General features: G+C 40.1%; 1 protein-coding gene across 1 annotated transcript in view; it reads right to left on the bottom strand.

The window, feature by feature from the left end:
- Positions 1–13,111, bottom strand: part of SLC6A1 (solute carrier family 6 member 1) — a 64,304-nt gene extending 51,193 nt beyond the window's left edge. Inside the window, exon 1 of the mRNA XM_064454237.1 lies at positions 12,966–13,111. The gene's annotated coding sequence lies outside the window, so the exon portion shown is untranslated. The remainder of the gene's footprint in view (positions 1–12,965) is intronic.
- Positions 13,112–13,669: the final 558 nt, after the last annotated feature.

Here is a 13,669-nt window from a genome sequence, read left to right as displayed (position 1 = left end):
GAATACAATGCCGAAACTCAGTTTTGAATATAAAAAGAGTATAAAGATATAATAAATAAATTCCAGCAGTCACAGTTCAGCTCCCTTTTGTGGGAGGAATTTTACTGAGACAAATCAAAATGTTCCATGGCCTCTCTAAATTGCTTTTGAACATTGGATTTGATATAAATAATAAAGAATTGGAGGTGCTCAAGGACAATTTCCATTGAGACTTCGCTAGTAGTACGTCATCAGTCTGTAAATCTGTCAAGTCCCTTGGAGACCCTTGGCAACTGCTTTTGTACATCTAGCGCCTCCTTGGAAACTTGTGTAAAATCAAAATCATCCTTATGCTCAGTGGAAATTTATATACTTGGAGTAGCTGAATGCAAATGTGGGAAAACAATCTTCCTCACAGCGTCACTGTGAAGCAGAACCATCAATCTCCTTTTTCAGCCAGCCACAAAGATTGAATTCTACCATGTGTATCTATGCACTGTCAGGTATTGCTACTTCCTCTTGAAGGCTTAAAGGCTGCTATGAGCACCTGAAAAGGGAGTTCCAAATGATAAAGCATAGACAGTCTCCATTTGCTTGTACTCGAAAAACCAGCAAACCCCTTCCTCTACTCCTTAGAGGACTTAAATGCCAGGGCCAGATTCACAACTAGTAAAAATTATTGTTGATCCATACAAGTCACTCACCTTTCCAAGGTAATGGTTTGGCTCTCTTTCCTGATGTTTTCTTCAGAAATATTCATTTGTATTCCTTTCTCAAGTACACATGCTAATTATTGGAACTTTATAATATTGAATCCAGCAACCATCTTAAATGCCAGAGTTTGTGGGTTTGGGTGTTTTGGGCAGGACAGGGAAGGGGGTGGCAGCTGCATTTCTTATCAGACCTGCACTCCTAAAATCTGTTCAGCTACAGGGTGTTAATCATTACTTTATAATCACTCAATCCCTACAGCTTTAGTACAATAAACAAGGTAGATCTACAGAATGTTGTACACTAGATGCTACAGAAGACCACAGCAATCCATAGCAGCTTTTGGATTCAGTGGAGTTCAATCAAGAAGAGTCACTGAAGGGATAACATGAAAGTTGATATATTTGGTAACCTAGATGGCTTTCCACAGAATGATAGCAGCAGCTTCCCTGTCTTTCATATGCATTTGTTATCTAGCCCCTCAAACTCTACTTTGTTCAGAAACAAAGTAAGTTGAAACGATATTTACTATAAACTCAGTCCAAGCCTCATTAAATTTAGCACCATTCTGACATTGAAAATTCCTAGGGGCAATGCAATAGACTTAGACGTCAACACCATAAAACACCACAAATAGTAAGCATATTCGCTAGCATTCTTTATGGGTACTTCGAGCCAGGCTGCTGTATGTATTAATAGACATTTATACATGCACCCGTACTTAAAAGCTGAGTATTTCTTTAAAATCATGATAGTACCAGGACAGTACCGGATTGTCACTTATTTGTCCTTGGACTATCAATAACTGCGCCACTGCTACATGTTCATTCAGAACCATATTACCACCTTGTTATGGTGACAAGCCATTTCTAGCTCGGTGCACAGCATAGGCCAAACCAAAAAGTTTTAACTGACATCCAGTTTCAGCCTGTTCACTTTTATCCTAACAAGCACTTTCTAATCCAAGCAATCATTTTAAACATTGTCAAGTGACAGTAGGATCATAAGTGACAGTAGGAAAAGATAAGAACTGTAGAATATATATACACACACAGACATATATACACAAACACACACAGTGTGATGTGTGTGTATCTATATGTTTGCATAAGTGTGTGTATGTATACATCATCGGCTAATCCCTGGACACCCAGTTTCAGGTCCCAGTCTTTATTTACATAAACAGCTACACATGAAGTGACCACAGGGCATGAGAGGTACTACTTAAACTAGGTGCAGCAAGAAGGGCTTAGCCAGACTGGTGGATGACTGATATCTCTAGAGTCAGGTTTCACTCAGGCGGGAGTCTTACTAATATCTAAGGCAATGCCTAAGGTCCAAGTTCACCAATTAGTTCACTTACTAAATTCAACATACATTTTGCTTCAAAAAAGACTAAGGATTTCACCCACAAATTGCTACATAATCCCAGAAAATGTTAAAGGGTTACAAAAGAAATTACAAACTGATGGCTACAATTAAACATATCAGAGTGCAGTGCCACTAGTCCCTTACTATATTTAAGTGGTCTAAAATGTAACTGTCGATACATCACAAAGCAGGTGTCTCGATTATAAACAGGTATCTTAGATGATATCTCAGTTTGTCTTGATTGTACAAAAAAACCCCAGAACAACTCCAGAGGAGCTGATCCTGTACGATCATTTTGTTCAATGGGCAGTAAAGCTAGGTACTCTGCTGGGATGCGGCGGTAGGATCTAAAACCGGGAATAGACGTCAAGAAAAAACAGAAATATTAGTCAAGAATAAACTGAATGGATATCCAAGCACCACATTTGAGATGACTCGTACTGATGAACAAACGTACACAACCCTGCAAATGATGCCCAGAGGGCACAATAGCCTAGCATTTCTAAGTATGTCCTCTCAGACACATTTCTGACAAATAATACCTCTCATATATTTTAAGTCACCCATCTCTCCCTCAAGATAAATATCTTATTAGAGCAGACCCAGAAAACTTCACTAATTCACAGTGCCTAGTGTTCTGACACTTTTAAGGTATACTCAGAAAACACCCAGAGATTGAAACAGCATAAGGTAGGTATGAAACAATACACATAATGTCCAAAACCCTTTTAAGATCAATAAATACACAGTATTTATGGAAAACAGGAGGTTTTCCAGTGATTAAAAGAAAAGATAAAAACAAAAATGCAGAAACCTTCCAATAAGTCTCAGGTGTCAATAACATGGTTTTTTGTTGTGATTTTTTTGGAGGTGGGGTAGGGCTTTGTCTGTTTGGTCTTTTTTTTTTTTTAATAGCTGCCAGAAATTCATGTTCTAACACAAAATCCTCATGGTGAAAAATCTGGGAAAGAAGAGCTAAGAAAAAATTTAAAGGGCACATATCCCCACATATAACTTGGCAGGAGGGGAGGGGCAGGTTTCATTCAGTTACATCAGCACTTGGGAAGATATGACTTTTACCGTTAGAGTACAAGCAGCCAATTGCTGGCAATCCTGCTGAAGGCAAGCAAGAGTTTCTGGCATCACCCTTCCTGGGGAGTAACACTAGAAGTACAGTTTTAATTTGCATTATCTCTGCACAATCATCCTGAGGAACAGTGGACCCAACTGCCTTTCACTGAGGCACAAATGTAGCCTAGAGAGTTAATTTGAGTAAAGGAAGCAGGATCCTGAAGCAGAATATAAACCTCTGTTGAGATCACATGCCAGGGCTTACCTGCAGTGAAGTGGTGCTTCACTAAGTAAACCACTGATAGACCTTTGCTGGTCTGTGCCAGTGACGATCTGAGCTATTGGGTCAATTACTAGAGTTTCTCTGCTGTTATTCCAGGACCCAGAAAACAGACTGCAGAACTGTAGTAAACCCAGTCCTGCTTCATTCATTTTTATGCAAGACTGCAGACAATTTTAGCAGCTCACTAGTATTACGCTAACACGGTAGACACTACCACTCTGAAAGGTGTGATTTTTACATATTTAAAGAAAAAAGCAGCTCCAGCCTTGCTCACACATAACTCCTCCAAATTAAAAACTGCATAATTTACCTTACCCCAGCTTGGTGAAATGACAAATACTGCACTCATCCTTTTAGCTGTCAATGAGCATGATATTTCTTAATCACAATATTTTGCATAGCTATGCCATTAATTAGATTAATCCTCAACAACCTGCAACAAAAATGAACTTTTCAGCAGCATACTGACAAGAGCAATGGAGAGGTACACTGGGGAACTGTGATACTGTTCAGGTGCCCAGGTGACAAGCCACCATACGAAATATATACAGGTGAAGGTTCAAGTTGCTAAGGACTTCTATTGTCACTTCTAACTCCAGGCACTCGCCCGTAGTGCCTCAGTTCTAATACTTCATTAACTCCAATTTAACGTAACAGTTAGGACAGTGTCAACTCAACAGGGAAAGGCTGTGAACCTAACAACACCCTCAAGTAGTTCTGACCCCTTCTCCCCTCACATACAGAAGTCAACTTTTTTCAAATTAGCAAAATCTCTCTGGTTTTAGTCCAGCTGACAAGCTTATCTCACTTGCTAGGTGGAACACAGCACAAAATTTATAAGGAATTCAAGAAATCTTGCAATCAATATGCAGCACAGATCTCTGCACTACAACAGTCACATTATCTTGTGTGGCACATGCACTGTTCCCATGGCAACCAGGATCCTTCATCCAACTCCATTATTATGGCTATTTCAGGCTTTCAGAATCTCTGGTGTCCGAGCCATGGCTCAGAGCTACTTTATGCTAATAAGCCTCAAGAATAGATACAAGAAGAAAAGAAGAGAGTACAGCAAACTCTGTTTTGCTAATCTATAAGCAACATGGAAAGCAAGAAGTGGCATGGGAAATACAATTCAATCACCTAAGGGAAAGCGACTCTTATATAACCATCTTCATTAAGCAAGATGAACATAGTACAAATTCACTATAGCCTTTTAATGCCAGAAAAATTAAGTCAGCTTAGTAAGTTCGTTGATGAAGAATGGCTTTTTAATGGGAATGAAGAAAAAAAATTTTACTGTACATCTATTGCAATATTAATTTCTCTATCATTGACATCAAATATATGTTTATTTTTTAAAAAGACTGAGTTTGTAACTATCTGCAGAACAATTCAAGAAAATAATTTGATTTTGACCTTTTTATGATGGATGATATTAAAGTTTTAACAGATTATTATATTATGAATATTATATATTTTTATAATCTATATTTGGTTTATATAAATTGTCCCTAGATAATTTAAGTAAGGTTTCTCTATCAATAACACCACTTTTTTTTTCCCCTGCATTTAAGCATTTCCACATCAAAACATTACAGCAACCTCATTATGCTTTGCACAGCTTAATACAAGGTTTCTCTTAGTCACCAACCAGTGAGTTTCAGGCAGAAAATAAATAACCTAATTTATTAAAGTGACCCTTGACAAATCATCCCTAAGTTGCTAGCTAAAGGTTTTAGCCACGTGGGTCAGTAGGAATAGAAATGCTTCGAAGTTGGAGGATTTGAAGGCTCTTAAAGAGAAATGTTAAATAAACAAAGAAGGCACTACACTAGAAAATGCCCTTATAACTGACAAAGAAGATTGTCAGGCTGCTGAATCCAGCTGATCTTTAGCTACACTTAAGCTTAATTGTGCTCAGCACCTGTTCAGAAAGAACAGTAATTCTTTGTGTCTTCAAGACCATCCATCCTCAGCTATGCTAGCCACATTCAGTGTCAGGTGAGGTGTATGTGTTGCTATTGAAGGTAAGCAAGGTCAAAAGTAAGGTCAATCTGCAGAAAAGACCTGTCAGGAAGATGAATGAAACCAGCTAGTGGCACTCTCACAACCCTCCATCCATTCCCAGAGCATCCAGATCAACAAAGACCAGGTTCACAGTGCCTCTATGAACAGTTGGAATAGCAGGTCTCATAAAGCTTGCTGAAGTAGGGGTCTTTTTCCCTTCGACTGATGCTGTACTCCAAAGCAAACACAGCATCCCAAACTAGAGCCCAGGGGGACCCTGGCAGGTACTGTTCTTTCAGGCTGGAGAGCAGTAATTCAGGGGAGAGTAACTGACATTATTCTTGAAGTATGATTTCCAAGCACAAGTGATAAATATTTAAATATTACATCCTACAGAAAGTAAGAGGGAAAAAACTTCTACTACTGATAAGTGAACGTGCTAAGCATTGAGGAAAAGTAAGAAAAACATTACTTCTTCACAGCTACTGTCATCATTATGTATACATGATGCTGTTTGCAACCTGAAAGACTCCTGACCTGCTTGTGCCCTTGCCTCAACGTTCCGGCAGCTAGCGGTGCAATCCGTTGTTTTATCAGCTCTGTGCCTGATACCAGCCTCCAGGCTGATGCTGCCTATCCAAATAGGTGATCTAATTTCAGGGAAGTGAAGAAAGCATGGCTACTATCTGAGAATGTAACTACCATAAGATTTAAGTGTCTTTACATCTGAGGCTGAAGGCATGCTGCTGTTCAACTCTGGGACAGATTTTGAATTCTGCTCATGTTTGGCAGCTAGTGAAATCAATGGAATTAAATTGAAGTCATTTGTACCACTTAAGCCCACAAAGAAGCTTAAAATATTTAATCATATAGCTTTCTACTATTAAATAGTTTGCAAGAGGAAAAGGCATGGAATTTTCCATCGACGCCTTCCCTTTGGAAACTGCATAACAAGTTTGCACAACTCTAATTTTCTTGCTCATGAGACTGAAAAACTCTGTTTTCACAGAGAAGATATGGAGACATGATCCAGGAATGCTTAAACTGCTCTTCCTTTCTCTCTGCTTCAACCAAGGGATGGCTGCTTACTTCCAGTTCAAATGCAGGTTCTACTTCACCCTCCTGTATGTGATCAGCAAGGGATACTAAGATGGGACTTCCAGGTGAAGAAAACCAGTAGACGCTGCTGAGGAAGATGATATTGTGTTACCCTGAAACCCATCTGTTAAGCTAGAGAGGATCTATCACACAAGGGCAGCAAGATCCTTGAGGAATGATATTCATTCAGAAATATTAAAACCCAATTTAAATAACCCCAGTTAATTTTAATTTCAGAAGGTTAGATAGTGCTCAGAATTTTCTCTAATTGCATATTTCTCAGAATAGACTCCTCTGGTTGCTCTGTAATCAAATCATAATTAAAGCATCTGTCATTTTATCTATCCCTTCCTGCTATTTGTAGCATTTACAGAAGGCAACAAAGATGCAGCATGCAAAATTTCCAGCATCAAGGCTCATCATCAGAGTAATAACAAGGATCTGTGCTAGTGTGACTGTCTGAGTGTCTCCTTAGGCTTTCATTAGCCCTTAAAAACAATTGAGGAAGAGAAGAATACTAAATAGTGCCCCCATCCTTGTATCTACAACTGGAGGCCATGTTTTTTCTGTGATACTTGTTTTTAAAACAGCTGTCTCATTTCATCTCAGCTTCATTGAAAGAACAGTCATACAGTGGGAAAACAGTTGTTGTAACCTTAATTTAAGAGATATGTTAAATAGCAATATCACCTTGATAGAGAAAAATATTTTCTCTTTGAGCACTGTATCAGTTGTCAGACTGAGTCTCCACTACATTTCAGCCAGAGGAAAAAAAAGAAAAAAAAACACGCACAAAAACAACCAACAAGTAAATCCATTCCCCTGAGCTATATCACAGAATCCCCAAATTAACTCATTCTAGGGTTCAGACTGGTGAAGAGTTGGTGGTATGTGCCCTTTACCTTCAAGGGCATATTGTAAATCGCATTTCAGAAGAAATGCGATTGCACAAACTGTGCAAACTCTCCCCCTGCCCTCCAACACATACTATTCAGAAGTGATGAAAATGCCAAGTGAACTTCTCAGGGAAAACAGTTTGCATCTTGAGTTTAGTTTTATCTGTTTTACTTCGGGGGGGGTGGGGTGGGGTGGTGGTGGTGGTGTGTGTATCAGAATTTCTTGCATAAGCAGAATTCGAGATCAGACTGGGACGATTCAGCTATGACTTTTTATGTTTGTATTGAAAAGAATACATTGACTGGTAACTGAAAGCATATATTTTTTTCAAATGAAAATTTTGTGATTTGTTCACCACTGACATTACAATCTCTTCCTTTCTTCTGCCCTAGATTTTAGTCTTGTTACACAATTTTTTAACATTACAGAATGAACCTTAACTGTGTGGGCACAGCTTGATAAGCATATGAATACAATTGGTATCAAAAGTACTGATTTTTCACTCTATGCTTTTCAGTATAACATCATTCCAATTAAACGTTAAAATAATTGTTATTTTACACAAATATTATTTTAAAAGTGCTTCGGACTAAAATCAGCATTGTTTGCTAACAACATATCACATCTTTTAAAATATAAAGATCAAAACTGGAATAAAATCTAAATTTTCCAGCTTGACAAATCACTCTACTAATCATTCTCAAATAACTTCTATTTTTGGACAATGAATTCTTCCAGAAATGATTTTGAGTGGAAGAGTGATTTTTGAACAACTGATACCTAGATATACTTAAATTAAGTCTTAAATAGAAGGCATTTTCATATCTAATAGACAATATTAGCTACTAGCATGTAAGGCCCACATCTGGATTTTATTTTATTTTTTGTTCTGGTTGTTGGTTTTTTTGTGTGTGTGGTTTGTTTGGTTTTTTTTTAAGACTGACAACAGTGGCACATTGAAATTCCTACAGAGCAAGAACACAGGACATCTGAGACACCAAAGTGATTACTCAAAGCACTGCATCAATTACAGCTAAGTCAAAGGACTTGGACCTGTTATACTTTGTGGGTTACAGGGAACCCACAGGGTTCTTCTGGAACAAAGAGCTGTCAATAAGCCAGTACAAAGCAGAATCATTGTCAAAAGACTGGCGTTTTCTGCACATTTAAGTCTGACCAGAGTAGCAACAGAGAAATACCAGAATGCAAGTGTAAATGGTTTGGGTCTGTTTCCTTGGGGTAAACCCAAAGCACAACCTCTCATGCTAATGTTCTTCCAACTATACTAGTACAACTGACAGCTGCATTTAGTCCTTGGTTTGCAGATTACATCAGCTCTACTGTGGACATGGTCAGCATATTCTGTGTTCACAAATTGTGTGTTGGCCAGATATTGAACAATTTAAATTATTGCAAAATACATTTGCGCAAAAATGAAAAAACCAAAGGGTTTCTTGAAAAGTAATAACTTGTTTCTGTTACACTGTGTGACTTTTCTTCTTCAAATTCCTTCGTAACGGAAAGGAAGGTAAAGTACATATACAAAAATATATTTTTAAATTATTTTACTTCCTAGTATATGAGGAACCAAATCCTGTCTGCATTCTGTAAGTAGCACTCTTTATGCAGCTGGCAGATTTTTTTTTCATCAGTAAAGGAGATCTGGGTGTAGATGAATTTGCTTATCTGGTTACCTTCCAATCTGACTGAACCCCCCACACACATTTCCAATATCCAACTACCAGTGTTGCCCTTAGAAAAGGTTCACACACACCACCTGAGAAAGTCTCAGATTTTAAAGATATTATTTTCCACTTCGAAGTCTAAATAAAAAAAAAAAAAAAAAAAACAACAATCCACTTGGTGTTTGATTCTACTCTCATACAGAGCTTATGGCAAGAGAAGTTGGAGCTGAAATACCAGCTATCCTCACACTGACAGTCAAGGACATGCTTCTGGAAGCAGGCTAACAAAACATTCAGTCGCTAGAAGTTCTGAAGCACATCAATTGGATTTTTTTAAGCCAGACACCAGGTAATTCACCCATGATCTGAATGCAGCTTAGCCTTGCAGTAGATAACACAAGCCTAAAAATTACATTTCCTATTGCTATTAGTACAACAAAAGACTGTTTCCTTGCCCGTTGTTTCACTGAGCCACTGCAACAACTGACCTTGTCTTTTAAGTGAGTTCTGTCACCACTGTGAAAACATTCACTGTCATTCTCTATTTGGCCACCATCGCCTTTTCAAAGAGGTGAGGACTGCAGCATCAACCTTCCATTACAAGCATTCAGAAAGGCTTTGAGGTGCACAGCTTTCTGCTTTTATGTAACCAAATGTGTCACCATATTAAAAGCACAACCATGCAAATGTCACAGATGACCATCTAACATGCAGCTGAAAGGCACAGATATGTCCCCAAGTCCAAATTAATTTTTTGTTTCCAACATTCAAGGCAAGCATGAGTTAGAAGAAATCATGGTAAGCAGAAAAACCTAAGATAACTTGAAAAGAAATTGTCACCAAGGATTCTCTTCAGAGATAATTTTTTTTTTCCCGAATCACTTGTTTGAAGTTGAGTCATCCCAGAAAGCATCTAAAGCTTGTGGAAATTTGTGACTGAATATGGGGGATGACGAGTGTAGAATTCTTACAGATTATTCAGAAATTTCCTTTTGGCATCCATAGCTTGGATTGCACTTACATGGTCAATAGAATCAAATATACAGTCAAAAACCTCTTCCCCCACCACCTTCCTACTTCATTTGTTCCCAGCCCTCACGTTACCCTCATACTACTCTGTTTTACTTAATAGTGCCATCAATGCTGCTGTACTTTAGCAATAATAGAAGCATCATATCAGCAGCCAGTATCTTCAGTGAATACATTAACCACCAACTTGTCCATGCTAACAAATCACTGTTTACTTTTGAAACGTTTTAGCACCCCATGACACCTACAAATCAAGTGAGATTGGTGTATGAAGCCTCTGGGTGTTAAGAGGCAGACTCAGATTTTAACTTTACCAAATGAAACTACATGTTCAATAAAGCAGACATGAAAATTGCTTCATTTCTCCCTTTTCCATATGCATATGACATAGTAAGATCTACACACAGCCCTGTCTAGAATATTCCAAACTCACTGGGTATGAAAAAAATCATCACAGAACAACTGTTTACCATGAAAAAACCTGCCTAAAATTTATGCAGACCCATGCTTATATGAACACATGCACATGATAAAAATAAACTCTAAAAAACAAGCAGTCCATGCTGATCATCACCAAATGACATAATTTGTTTCTTTAACCTCAGAAGAAGCAAAAAGCATTACCTTCTTACACATTCTATAAACTCTAAAGATTTAGAGCTCTCTTACAAGGAGTTCCCTACAACGCCAGAGTTGATATTAAAATACTTCAAACTTATCAATGGTTAAATTATGCTACCTAGCCAGAAAAAAAAAAATAAAATTGAGCTGTCAATTCTTAACACAGCATTAACATGGTAATTTCTGGCAGATTTCATCCATTTACTTTTAGGACTGAAATTTATTTTGGCACCTGAAGAAAGATACCAGTCTATGTTTTCTCTGTTCGCCCTGTCCCACCTAAAGTATTTAAATTTACACACATTAAGTGACTTGATCCTCAACAGTGCTGCAGTTCCACATACCCAACTGAAGTCAATTTGAACAGCTCAAGCTGAGTGTCTTTGAAATTCAAGTCACTTTCACACTTGCAAGCAAATTTAATAACTTCAAGTTTTAAAGCACTGCCCTTCATATCTAGATCTCCACACTTAAAACATAAGCTGCCAAGTTCCTCATATTTTGAAGAGGCCAGGATCAGCCACTGTCACTTTAATGTTCCACCTCATCTCCAGAAGAAACATCTTTTCACTACAGCTCAGTGTGATTCATGGGAATTTGCCAGGCAGGTCAGGAAATCCCCTGAAGCACAGGAAGAATATTAAAGAGATGGGACATGTATATCAAATCTCATTACTGTTCTCTTATGAGAATCAATCAAGTGAAAGGACATGATGATGTCATTATGACATCATTTACTTTAGGATTAGAAATTCATGGCTACTTAGCAACCAAAGCTGTCCAATACAGAAGTAAGAGATCCAGTGGTAGATGTTATCATCTGACCCACTTACTGCGAAATAAATATTTGTTAGTTCTCGTTTCAAGACTTGTAAGACACACAATGACTTAAGAACCCTGTTGTTTCAAGTACAGCATGTTAGAACTAAAACATTCTCTCTGAACCTTTTTCATTAATATCCAAGTACATTTTTTTACCCCATAACAGCTAGTACAAGTTCCCTCACAGTTGTCTTCCTTTTCATCTTCTTATAGGCCTAAACCCTAAAAATGCAAAAAGAAAAAGCTTGTGCTAACCAGACTATTATTTTAAGAACTACAATATCAGAAACTCAAACCTAATATAGTCAAGGGAGACTAATATAACTGTGTAAGAATGCAAGCTCAGAAAGCATGTTTATTTCAATAGAGCCGAAAATATCCAGCTGATGAGCTCCAGAATCCATCAGAATTCCAACGAAAATAACAAATAAAAAGCTTTGTGCATGAGAAAAAGAATTGGTCATGCTACTTCTGCAGGTATTTCTGGGACCTGAAAAGGGTTTGATGCCCGGAATCTATGCCTGACCTGATTATCTTTAAAGTTCACTCATCTCCGTTGCAAATACAGTTTAAACGAGTTCTAAAGCAACTGAGCAAAGATAATACATAAACTGAAATGATAACTAAAGCTTTAAATCCATTACCAACAAGCTAGAAACCGAGCACTGGACTGACACTTCGTGTTTTCAAAGGCATACTCTGCTACAGACTAACAAAGCACCTGAACACATTTAATATTAAACGAAAGAAAATTAAACACTCCACCTCTGGAAAGAGCTTTTATTAGGAAGAGGGTGTTTAAGATTTCCATTAAAACGAGAGCTCCGCGTTCCCCAAGCGAGCCGAGGGATGCCCAGCGGGTTATGCAGACCTCTCCTCTCCCACCTTCATTTACAGAGATATCCGTGCCTTTACAAACGCACACACAGATAGACGAAGCCCTAACAGATCTCAGCAGCGACTGTCCTTACATTGGAAAGAAACGAAGCGTCACCCCGAGCCTCCTCAGCACCCTGAGCCACCACCAGTGCGGCGGCAACAGGCGGCCACAGCGGCCGTTTCCCGAGCGATTTACCTCAGCGACTCCCGCGGCCGCCCCCCAACTCCTCCGCAGAGCCGTCTCCCCTCTCCCCACAGAGCACCGCCGCCCTCCGAGGAGACGCCGCTGGCGCCGCCTCAGCCTCCTTCCCCCGAGGGCGGCCACGTCCCGGCGGCTGCGTCCCCCGCTGCGCCCCGCGACGCCGGCAGCAGCCCGAAGGGCGCGGGGCAGCGCGGTGTGCTGCCCGCTGGGCTGGGGAGTGCCGCCCGCCTCGCCTCAGGGTGCTGAGAGGGCCGCGGACCGGGCACGGAAAAGGACTGAAGTTTGCGTTCAAACGCGCACACCCTACCTCCCGCCGGGGAGGAGGAGGAAGAAGAAGAGGAGCTGCCGCTGCCGCCACCAACCAGCCCAAACCACTGGCGCTGACCTTCCCAAGCGATAGTAATGTTCATTTAAAGCTCGGCGCCCGTCGCTCCGCCGCGCCCTCCCCACGCAGCAGCGGTCACGCAGCAGCGGGGCCGGGCGCGCCCCGCCCTGCTCCGCCCTCAGCCCGCCCCTGGAGGGGGGGGAGCGCCGGTGGGGCCAGTGGCGCCCCAGGCGCCCCTGAGCTGGACCGCCGGGCCTGACCGGAGGCCGAGATCCCAGCGCTCTGCGTGGAGGCGACACCTCATAAACTCACCGTTTCCCCCTTGTCCGTCTCCAGGACCCTGTCAGGCAGACCCACACCGGCGATCCATTCCCTTGAGCAGGTTGGAGATTGCCGGCTTCCCCTTGGCCCGAGCCAACAGAAGTTGAGCAAAAAAGTTAAGAATGCCAAGGCTGGCAAGCTGGTAGGAAACTAACAGTTTTCTGACTGAGTTTGAGTGGTGTGTGCTTCCAAGTGGAAAATTATTTCAAACAGGAAGGCTTATAACTGTTTTGAAAGTGCTGAAACATAGATAAGTTTCCAAACTTCCTCAAAAATTACTAAACATAGGAAAAGAAATGGTCAGAATCACCCCTTTCCTGGGATCCTTTTCAGTTTGACGTTTTCTCAGTGTAAGATTTCCAGTC

Source organism: Phalacrocorax carbo, chromosome 6 (genome assembly GCF_963921805.1).
Source record: "Phalacrocorax carbo chromosome 6, bPhaCar2.1, whole genome shotgun sequence".
Lineage (NCBI taxonomy): Eukaryota > Metazoa > Chordata > Aves > Suliformes > Phalacrocoracidae > Phalacrocorax > Phalacrocorax carbo.
Note: the sequence above shows the minus strand (reverse complement) of the source record. Positions and strands in the feature narration are given on the sequence as shown.